Raw genomic sequence first — 12,687 nt, forward strand, 5'->3', positions numbered from 1 at the left:
AATTGGCACCAACATCGCTGACTACATCCACATAAAACCTGAGAAAACTTGGAAGGGAATTCTAGACACAGAAAAACAAAGTTTAGCTGCATTTTATTTTGTGCTGGTGGCGTGTGGCAGCTCCCCTTAAGAGAGGTTTTCCTGGTTCAGCGGTAACAGAAAAAAATCCATGCCATCTTGAAATGCCGGCTTTCTGGACCATGCTGCCAGCACAAACTCTGACTCTTTCTGGAGGTCTGGCTATGGAGCATTTAAATGGGGGGTTGTGAGCAGACTACTACAACTTGCTTAATGTCAACAGAGAGTGGCTGTGTGCCTAAAAATGGGAATGTGAGCATGGCTCTCAGAGGCAGCAAACAGCTCCACCATACTGGACTGTGCAGGGTAAGCAGGCAGTGCTGTATATACCATATTAATGCTACATCTTAAGTTTTTAAGAAGAGCTTAGTATTTTAAGAAGCAGTCCTCGACAGTAAAGAATTACAGATATGCAATAAAGACAAATCTCAATAAAAAAGACCTCTAAAGGGGTCACAGTGTTGGATAAATGCATGTAGGCTTGAAAGAGAGAAGACAAAATATAGTATAGACAGTTATAAAAGGAAGTAAATGGTTTTAAAAAGTAAAAGAAAGTCTTTAAAGAGACAGAGTACAGACAGTTCTAGATTAAAAAGTTTAAAGAACAATAAGCCAAGTAAAGGTGGAAAATACACAGAGAGTCTAGATTATGTATATTATTGTTTTTCTTTAAATTTTTTGACTGTGAAGGAGCTAAGTATAGAGAGACATTTCATTGTACAGGCTACTAAGCTAAACCAGTGTGTATGTTATAGAGGTATCTTGACTTCAGAATTTGGGTCTAAGGATATGTTGCTTTGGAAAAACGTTTCTTCCTTTGTTTCTACAGAGGAAAAGAACATGTGGATTTCTTCTAGACTAATATGGTTTGATGGACCAAGACCCTCTGGAAGATTGCCTTGACCACCCCTCAAAAAATTACTTCACCCAATAAACAGCAGGAAGCAGTTTGAAGAGAACTATGTCAATATTCCCAAATATTGTGTTTGTTTATATTTAAAGGGGGATATGCTGTAGAGATAGATACTTTGCATTGGTATGGAACCTGGTTTATTGATTCAAATTTAAGATCAATTTTATTTTATTTCTGCTCTTGATTAAGGTATTGTATGCAGTTCATTTAAAAAATGTAATGTATAATTAAGAAATATAGGTAAATAAATAATCATCTGTAATAATCAGCCTTGTAGTCATGTTAGGATATATATATGTGTGTGTATATATATATATACACACACATATATATATTTCAGTTAGATAGGTATTCTTCAAATCTTTCACAGGCCTTCAGAATATGGCATTTAAAAAGTTTTAAAAATTTAGCAGTTTTCATGACAGTGAGATACATCTGCTCCTGGTAGCACCAATTACTTCAAGAGGCAAATGGGCATCAAAGAGGCTCCTTATGTAGTTGGCTAGCTTTTTGGGCAATAAACTGCTCTTTCCTGGACTGTGTGATGAACTGGACATGCAGGACTCACACAGAAATGACTGCTGAACTTGACTAAAGGTGAGACTGTCCTGATTCACGAAAGAGTTTGCAAGACATTCTACAGGGCACAGAAGAAAGTGACTGACAAACTGCCAATATAGGCGGAACTGTCTTTGAAATTTCCTGCGTAGTAGAAAAGTCTGTTGGAGACTATGGGATTATGGGCTAAAGATTGGATGCCCCAATAATACAGAAGAACTTTGGGTGACTGTCCAGTCAACAAGATGTCTCTGTCAATTCTCGAGTTTTGGAAATTGCTTACAATGTCCTTTCTGTTTACTTAGGTAATATTGTATCCTTATGGAGACTTTAAAGGAGTTGAAGAATAGATACTAATGATATAGTTTTCCTTAGTTATGATAAAAGATAAAATAGATATAATTCTTTCTTGATAACTGTTTCATGTAATTTTACTATGTTAAAGTTAAACCCTTTCTTTTTATTTAAATATAAGAGGAGATGTGATGTGATATTTCCCTCTGTATGCTGTGATTACCACTGATAAATAAAGGAACTGCTTTGGACCTATAGAAGAGCTATAGGGGAACAGTGTTAGGCAGGGAAACCTAAGCTGAATGTTGGGAGAAAGGGAGGCAGAGTCAGGGAGAAGCCATGGAACCGCTGCCATAGACAGACTACTGAAACTTTGCTGGTAGGCTACGACCTCATGGTGATGCACAGATTAATGGGAATTGATTAAATTAAGATGTAAGAGCTAGCCAATAAGAATCTAGAGCTAATGGGCCAAGCTGTGATATAAATAATATGGTTTCTGTGTGATTATTTTGGGACTGAGCTGTTTGTACAGCCAGGGAACCAACAAGCGGCCTCCCTCCAACCCACTCAGAAGGCAGAGTCAGGCAGATCTCTGTGAGTTTGAGGCCAGCCTGAGCTAGTTCCAGGACAGGCTCCAAAGCTATAGGAAACCCTGTCTCAAAAAAAAAACAAAATAAGTACAGGTAAATAATTAAGAGTTTACTGAGCATGGATGATGTACTAACAAAGAAGTATGTTTTATGAAAATTCAAAGAAGGTTTTAGAAATCAAATAGTTCTCATTATCTATAAGAAGAAATGAAAAAAATAGAAAATTATTTTAAAGCATACAGAGAATAGAAATATCCAAGTTGTCCAGTTTTGGAAGCAATATTAGTTCCTTAACTGAAAAACAAATGTGAATTATATAAACTTAGAAACTGGAAACATAGTAAGTCTGTGTTTGAAAAATGGGCAATGAGTTAAGAGACACAGTGGGCCCAAAATAAAGGGGAAGGTCAGGTAGTTTTGGACCTTGAAAAATGAGTTCCACTTAACTTTGTGGCTAATGGGAATATCTCAGGAAGAAACATAGTCTATTCACATTCATGGGGTAAACTGCAGGTTTATTCTGGTTAGGATAACTTTAACACATTTGCAGAAGAGTGAGAAATACAGCTGTCAAATTGAAGTGTTCAGGTAGTAGAAAAAAGGATTTAGAACAAACATAGTCATATCCATCTAGTAGGAGTTTCTGGAACATAATGAATTCAACATATGTCTTAAATATTACATATTTGTGTTTATAAGTAGTAGGAAACAAATTTGGGGAGAAGAAGATATGGGTGTAAATTGGAGAGGAAAACAGATGGGGCAAAGATAAAAAAGAGACATATGAAAGCCAAGTAAAAAGATTATCTGATAGTAATGGGGAAGGTCTGGTAGAAGTCGATGCAGCTAGTTCAACAATATGAGTATCATTGGGCTATAATCATGGGTTTGATTTAGAAATTTTCCTTGATATCAACCACTTTAAGTCACACAACTAGAAATAATCTGTTTTCTTCCCAGCTCTGAGGGTTTGCAACAACAAAGTTTAACACTTTTGTGAGCAGCAATTCTGTTTGTGGGTAGTCTATATCCTTAGACAGGACTTTCAGATCCTGAGCCTAAATTTGCCTCTTCATGAGTTCTACTTATTATCCTGATTCTCCCACAGGGACTACACTGAATAAATCTAATTTTGTTTCCATGTCATATTCTGGCTAAATTTCTTCTTTTTAAGGAAAAACAAAAATTTCCAGTTCCTCCCTTCATGGCAGAATTTCAGAAACTTCAGCAACATCTGCACGATCTTTTATGAGTTTCTATACTGAAACAGTTCGTATTAGAATGCGGGTGCTTAGATATGCGCACAGACCTCTGTCTGTCGTGGAGTGATTTTCTTAGACTGGGCATTTTACTTGTATTACTGTCTTCTAGCCCCGCGTTTGCTTTCGAAGCAGCTTCATCATACTGTTGACTCATTACTTGTGATTGCCTAAAAGCCACAACTATGCAGTGGCTTATTGACCTACTGAACTTTCTCTTTATATTTTGGGCCTTTTAAACCCGTTTGTGCTTTTGTGAGTGGAAATTTAGGGAGTTTGGCAGGTGGGAAAAAAATCCTACTTATTTCTTTAAAGTGACCAGGATAGCTTGTACTGGGGAGATGAGGCGAACTGAGGAACAGTCACTACTCACTAATTCCAAACTGTTGGAGGATCTATTGTCTTAGTGTAAACTTTGAATCTCATTCTAATTTGAAGAGAAATGCAGGTTGATATAAAAATAGTAATTGGAATAAAGATTACACTAATGTTTTCAAGGAAAGTGCATGCTTGACTAAGCTTAATGAGTAGGCAAGACTGGTAATTAGAGGCATCCTTCCTCGCATACATTTCATGGATGAAATCCATTAAAACAGTTCCTGCCATGCTCAGTGTTGGAGATTAATTTGCTGAGCTCATTTTTTCTCATTTTTCCCCCTATATAGTACCAGGTATCAATTTTATGACCTCTATTGTGTGTGAACCCCCTTTCTAGGCATTTTTATGATCATTTTACTTAAATCCTTGTTAGTATACCCATATTACTCTCTATTTTACCACGGAGGAAACTGGGGCACTGTAAGTTTAAGTAATTTATTGATACTGAGATAGCCAATAAATTCAAGTCTAGAATTTAAGTATACAAATTCTGATTCTAGACTTGGTAATGGTAGTTCTTCTCAGATGCAAATACTCATCCTAAAGATAATATCATAATTTGCATAACTGATACTATGTGGGAAATATCTTCTACCCCTAGTAGTTCAAGGCTAACCTGGGGAATTATTGATACTTTACCTCAAATTTTAAAATGTTTTTTTTCTAAAGGATGGGTATGTAGATCAATAGTAAAGTGCTTACTTGGTATATATAATAAGGTCTTATGTTTAATCCTAAATATCCTCAATAAAAAAAGGAAGAAAATGTTCAATTTGCTTTGGGTAGGAAGTATAAGTTTAAGAACAAGTTAAACTCCCATAATATTAATTTATCTTTTCTCTTGTAAGTGGCGGTGGAGTTTACAAAGAGGAACTTTCCCATTTGATTCTAGGCTCTTTGTGTAGTTAGTGTATCTGGTATAACATTGAGGATATCTCCGATGCATCTATATGGCATAAAGAGATTAAGAAAGATTTAATATTTCAAGCATTAGCAAGAGATTGTCCTTCCCCTACAATGAAAGAGGGACATATGGACAATTTCAGTTATGCATTCATTTTATTTTATCTTATTGAGATGCTGGTGAAGGAACCCAAGGCCCTGGGCATGCTTAGCAAATGATCAGCCACCGAACTACACTCCCAAATCCTGGATGAATGTTTTAAGAATCTGCTCTTTGAATTGTTGAAGGTTGATTAGGATAATGAAATGATTATGGTCAATCAGGAACTCTTGAGTCTAGTTTTGGCTCTGTCACTAATTAGTTTTCTAATATTGGATAAGTGACAACATTTTCTCCATCATTAAAAGAAGAGTATTAGATTGTTTCCCAGGTTTCTTCCAACTTAAAACATCCCATGCTTTAAGAGATTAAAGGAGACCGATGTTGGAGAAATGGTGAAAAAAGTTTAAAGAACTTTCATGAATGAAGGAGGCATGTAAAGTTTGGCTTCATCATTTTTAATCAACCTTGGGTTGTGGCTAGAATAGAAAAGTAAAGAGGAAGATCAATGACCCTCATCCTCCAAAATGTGGCTCAGAACTCGGTTTGCACACATTAAAGGACAGGAAAGAAAAAAGATTTCTCAAACCAATAAAGCTCATTTCATGTGAATTGGCATCCGTGCAAAATAAATGAGATGAGGAGTTTACAGTATATCTCTCATAATAATCTGACTTGTCTTGAAGCATTGAGTTTTTTAAACACATTTTTACTGCCTGGTCCATGGCTTTGTGGTTTCATCGTGCTCGAGGAAAACTGCTGACAACTTGTTTTCTGTTTCCACTGGCAGCATTAATGTTTTTAAATTGAAATGATAAATGGTTGGGTATGGTGCAATGGTTGTGCTTTGAATTCTATAGAGATATTTTGCATTTCTTTTTTATGTACATATTCTTATTTCCAATAACTTTCCATTTTGTTAAAAAAATAGTGAACATCGTGTACTAACCAAAAATCAGTGCACAATTATATTCATCTTGGTACTAATTCTCTCCAAAATGATACACCCTACCTTAGGTTTCTCTTTATTATGTGAGTGTGCATTGAGGAGACATTTCCTGCATTTCTCAGGAAGAAAAAAAGTTTCCAGTTTATTTTCTATATTGGAAAAAAACACAGAATATTTTCTTATATGTATGCATATACATATACAATTTAAAAATTCATTTTACATACCAACCACAGTTTCTAGAATACCTTATTATTTAGTTTTTAGCCTTTCCTTTTGAAGCATTAGAGATTTCTTGATTTGTATTTCTCTATATACTTGCCAAACACAGTGCTAGAGACCTGGAGAGACTCACTTGGATCTTAAGGTGGTGTTGCTGACTTTGTACTTGTGTAATTGAGCACTAGCTGATAATCACAACCAACTCCCAAACCTGGGATTAGTTCTTCAGTGCCTTACTCAGGTATATGTAGCAATTCTTAAAACTTTACATCATCACGTGGCTAATAAGCTCTTCTGGAACCCAAATAATGTGTATACTCTGATTTTTAACCACTGGGGAGGATGGGACAATCACAAAAGAATGTTACTTGTGATAAATAATATGGTATACATTAACACAATTTTCACAAGAGGATCATCATAGAATTCAAAGTACAAAGATACTATTTACCTTGGGATTCCCATACCTTTCCTTCACATTCTCCAAATAACTCACACTTCTATGGTCGATGTATTCCTAGCATTCCCCACGTGACCAATGTCGTCATGAATTTCTTAGTTACTGTTTTTCTTCCCTACTTCCTTAGACTTCGCCAAAATTCACCAGCAGTTCACTCAGAACAGTATGTTTCTGTATCCCACAGTTCTTTTGTCAGTTGAGCAAGTCATGTCACCTCTGGACCATTTTCCATGAGGGAAATACAAAGGTTGAAATAGACGATCTTGAAGTTCTTTTTTGTTTCTAAAACTGTGAATCCTAAGTGTGTCACTCAGTCAATGGGTTTCTTTTCTTGATATAAAAGTTCAGTAGAATTCTCCAGGGTAGACTGTGACTGCTCACTCATAATTTAACTTAGTGAAAATTATTTTAGGGCACTGATGAAAGACATTTTGGAAACATCTTTATGAACTTTGATTATCTTCAACTCACATTCCCAAAATGGCTACCATTATTGCTTATGTCTTTAGTTAGTGTTATATTCAAAGTAAAAAATATTTCTTAAGTGGTAATTTCATAAGTAGGAGAAATGTTTATATTTTTCATTTAACTACATATATGTATATGTATTTAGCTGAGAGCAGACTTCTTTACAAAATAAGCACCATTGTGAGAGATTTCTTGAGCAAATTTGCCTTTACTATTGGTATAATCTCAGCCAAACAGTTCAGTGTAATCAGCTCTTCTGATATACTTTCTCACTGTAACAACTATTGTCTCTCATAATGGGTATGTATAGATCAGATTTTTTTTAATGAAGCACATCCATCTGGATCCATTATCAAAAAGATCCCCAATCAGCTTTTGGACATTTTAGAATTCTATAATAAGCAACCAGTTTAATTTTGCCCAGGTTAAGGGAAACACAAACTATGGTAGATTTTTATTTTGTTTTCTTTTGGACTTCTTTTTCTTTTAAAACAAAGAACAAAATGACAAATCCAAATTTGAGACATCTGGATGTTTCCCATCATAAGGCTTAAACATCTGCATTTTTTCACTTCTTATCCAGATGTTTGGGGCTTATGTAAACCTAGCTAAAGTAAAGCAGAATATCAAGCAATCATCTGGGGACTTTGATTAACATGGACAGCAAATCTGAATAATCCATGTTCTGGGAGTCCTGTTTTTTGTCTAGCTCAGAACACATTACTAATGAGGTCAAAGTTACTGTAGGCTTGTTCTTTCTATGGGCCAGCTAGCTCTGATCTGTTCCATGACCACAGAATGCAGCTTTTGCCTAACCAGCTGTCTGGAAAATGAATGTCCTTTGTCATCCAGGCAGTCACGCACGAAACCAAATAGCCCATCTCTTCCAATTGGGAAGTAAAATAAAATGTACATTTTTTTGGATGGAAGTTTGCTGTACCATTTCTGTGTCGAATAATAATTATAGTGGTAACTTCTTCAATATAATTCTTATGCAGTGCACAGTATTATTCTAATCGCTTTACCTATAATAGTCACAATTCCCCCTTTATGTGTTTATTTTTCAAATTACAAAATGGGATAGAAATGCTAAAGGATTTTCCCCAGCTGGAAATAGATGGAACTGCTCTGGTTTCTAGGTGTTTTTACACAAGCCCTCTATCAAGATGGTGAAGGACTCTTGGTTTCTTTACTGCTTGGAAAATTCTCTTACAGGATAGAAACTGGAGTATTTCTGCATACTGAATTCATTGGTAGAACTGCTGGTGGGTCTCACTCTGTGCCCAGGAAATGAGGCTAATCTAATCCTTATTCTTCCACCTAGAATAATAATTATAGGTATAAATGTAACCTTTGGAAAACAAGAAGTTTTTGTTGGCAATGAGTGGGCATATAAAGTATGTGTTTAGGGAGAGGGATGTTGTGGTCGGCAGCAATGAGCTATATTGGGTGGCCTCGTGGAACTAAACTGTCTGAATCTTTTGAGGAATAATGATTTGTGTAACTGGCAGAATCTTTAAGAAACTTTGATCTCTCACCACAAATATACTTAGAATCATAAAATCCTAGGCCCAGACAGGATATAGAGAGATAATCTCCTACATTTCCCCTCTTGTTAAATTGCAAAGTTTCTTACTATAAAAAGCAAATGAAAGATAACATGTGTCTTATGTGATGGACTTCACAGAAGCTCCTAACTTTCTTTTCCCAGTTAACCAACAAATGTGATGTGATCGACACCTTGTGATGGGCTCTATACGGGTATTAGGACTCCAGCCAGGAATGAGAAGAGTCTACTCATCTTTAAAACCTCACTTCTTTTGTCTTTTCTTTTTGTATTTGACACTTAAATTCTCTCTCCCTCCCTTCAGCTCTCTCCACATGTGTGTAAGTGCAGATGTGGAGGAATGGGAGTTGTGTGAGAGTTGGGCTTCTACTTCTACCATGTGGGTCCTGGGGATCTAACTCAGGTAGTCCGGCTTGGCAGCACGCGGTTCTACACACTGAGCCATCTTGCTTATCTTGACTTAATCGTTTCAATTCTTTCATTTCAAGGTCATAATTCTTTATTTCAAAATGAGATGTGGAATTTAAATAGAACCAGACAGTGGTACTTGAGAACAAAAAAATCCCATCTTTTTCTTCCTTGGGAATTTGGAATTACAAGTGGAGCAAATATAGTTGTTTCTAAACCCGATTTAAAGAAGCACTTTGCCATTTCAGAGAATTTATCTCTTTCAAATGCTTCCCAGGGCATTTCAGTACCAGTTGCCCCTAGCTCTTTGCTTTCTATCTTCTTGCCCTGGCAGTGTTCAGTTTAAAGTATGGGTTAAATGCTCACAAAATTCCTTTGATCCAACTAGTGTTTTTGATTATTGAACTGTTTACTTTTTTTCATTTTTACTTTCTGCATCACTATATCCTGTCTACTTCTTCTTCGTCTCTGTCTGCTCCTTGCTGAGGTTTAAGGTCACCTCTTATCTCCCGCTCTCATTTCAACTGGACTGTGAGAATAGTCTCATAACTGGCTTCCCAGCCTCCATTCCCTTTCCCTTCCTAATTCTCTCTAAGTCTGCTTGCTCTTAGATGAATGCTTTAACATTCCTCCCAGTCTTACTCAGATCTCTGCTCTTGCTATCACCTGAAGAGAATTTTGTTATGCTTCCTTCCGTATTCACATGTGTTATGTTCTGTATCAGAGAAATTTCCATTTTCACCACGGTTTTCACTATCCTAAACTTATCTCTTGTCCAAGTCTATACAGAATCCCCATCTCACTTATTGCTGCACATGAAAAATATTATTTTTCTACACTGAAACCGTATTACAAACACTGCTTTCTTCATGAATGTGATGTATAAACTATTTGAGAACAAGTATTGTGACTTAAAATTTCCTATTATATTTTGTGCACTGGCCAGTATACAACAGGCAGTCAACAAATTTAATGATTGACTTTAACACCTTCTGGAAAAAATATAGTTGAGAAAATAGCAGTGAGCATGTAGAAAAACAAACGTAGGTGGTTGTACATAATTTTACAAATTCTGTTTACATGGTAATTAAGTGGAGTGATAAATATTCTTCTTAAATTTCTCTTAGCTGATTTCAGTTTCTTTTAAAGGCAACTTTGATATGAAAGAGTTTAAAGTGAATGATTAAGCTTATCAAAGTGCTTCATATGTTTATCAGAGAGCCTTAATATTTAAAACTCTGACCGTGTATCAGGCATCTCACAATAAAAATGCATGAGTAATAGAGGAACTGGAGCCAGACAATTTTCAACATTAACTTCACTCCCCAAAAAAGAGTAACAATGATTCAGTGTTCCTATTTAGCTGATCACTATAGGACAACTTTCCATCTTAGCTTTAGCATCAGTTCATTACCTCACCTTGGGAAATGAAGACAAGAACTCTGAAGATTTATACGTGTAATTTTCAGGGTATTTTCTTTGGTCATTTATTATTATTATTTTGGAAAACACATTGTAAAAGTGAATAGTTTATATTCTCTCTCTCTCATATATATATATATATATATATATATATATATATATATATATATATGAATATGAACTTGCAAGTGTACATGCCAGAACAGGATGTTTGGTGTCTTTTCCAACTTCTCCAATTTCCTGCCTTGAGACAGGGTTGCTTATTGAACCAAAACTTACCTTTCAGCTCAGCTTCAAGACCAGTTAGGTCACAGAATCTTCATCTCTCCACCCTCCAATGATAGGTGTGCCTGGCATCCATATTCAGGTTTTTGCATAGGTGCTAGGGATTTGAACTCAGGTTGTCATACTTTTAGAATAAATACCTCCCTAACCCCCAAAGTGAAGCCATTTCCTCTTTATTAGTTTATTTAAAAATAAAATGCCAAAAGACAGCAAAGGATTTAGACCAGTGATTCTATACTCTTGTAAGCCCTATTTTAAAAAAATACAGTTGTCACAGATTTTCCTTCCTCTACTTGTCAGAGTCTTCTTGTTTTTGCTTGCAGTGTTCCAACTGATTACATTGCAATCATTTGGTTACTATTCATCTCCATCTCAATTCACACTGAAATCCTATAGATGTGTCTTCACAACTGAACTGTTTTCACTTCTCACTATAGCCCTCTAACAATTTTCAGCCGCACAATATTTATCTTCCATCCACAACCAAAACATCTTTTTTTTACGTGATGGCACACTGGATTCAAACCTTACTGGAAGTTTGATGGCAACTCTGTGTCATAGTTCTGAATGAATTCTTGGTAGTAGGACAGATTTGGCTCTAATTCAATTAAGGTTTAGAGGCAGTGATGATATAACTTTTCAGAAAATACACAGTTACATTGTTATTTCTCTGGTTTGATCGGAGACAATAGTTATGAAACCTGCCCAGAAGTCATATTTTGCTATGTAAAATGGATGAACATGTTGCCCATATCTGTGAGCATTGTTTACTCTCAATGGAATGCTTTCATTTGTATATATTATCATGCTTTTTGCATTTTTGTATTTTTCATTCTGGTTTTCAGAACATTTCACCTTTAAAATTCATTTTGGAAATGTATTTTCACATACAATAACATAAAAATAAATTTGTTACGAGTGTGTAAGAACTGCTTGTAACCATGGTTCCTAGATTTCCAAAATTCAGTGAAAAGTTGAAAAGGGGGGAAAAAGCCTCATCATAAAAACAACTGGAAGTATATTTTGTGTTCTCTACTAAATACTTATTATACCCCATGGGCTATATCTTTCCTTTTAAAAAAATCTCAGATGAAAATTAAATTTTGAATTGCCATCTAGAAATAAATTTTTATAGATAGTATACACATTAGTTCCTGAAAATGGTAGAAAAGGTTTCTTGTCAAGGTCTGCAGCACAAGTGTGAATGCTCTGTTTCTGCGCACCTCCAAGCAGTGAAAGGACACATTGTGGCCAGCCAACTCAAATTGCTACCCACGTTTAATCATTGTAAATAAAGGAAGCAGAGAGGCCCATGTTATATTTTCAGAACTGGCATGCTCAATACAGAACTATTAGTTTAAAAATACGACTGAACATTCTATTTGAATTAATCTAGATTTCTGTGAAAAATAAAACAGTTAAAAAGTACAATTGTCCACTTAGAACACACAGCACTCATTTCATGCACATTATTAATTTAGTCATTACATGTAGCATTAAGGAACACCCAGAGTAAATACAACTTTGTAACACAGGAAAAACACTTGAGAATTGATACATTTTCATTTCAAAACACCTATGGTTTTTAGAGAAGTTTCCATTCTTGGTGGAAAAAATACATCTATGAAACGCCTACATACATTGAACAGGCCTCTTCAAAGGAGGAGCTAATTGTCTTGCTGTGAAGTGCATGTGTATCACTGTGAAACTTTCACATAGTCTGGTGCACAATGTATTTTCTGACCAGTTAGATATAGGAAAGCAACAGGGAATCAGGTATTTTCACGGAACAGACGAATTATGGGGAACCAATCATGGAAAGAGATTAGA

Source organism: Microtus oregoni, unplaced genomic scaffold (assembly GCF_018167655.1).
Source record: "Microtus oregoni isolate MIOR12 unplaced genomic scaffold, Mior012 000050F_001, whole genome shotgun sequence".
Taxonomy (NCBI): domain Eukaryota; kingdom Metazoa; phylum Chordata; class Mammalia; order Rodentia; family Cricetidae; genus Microtus; species Microtus oregoni.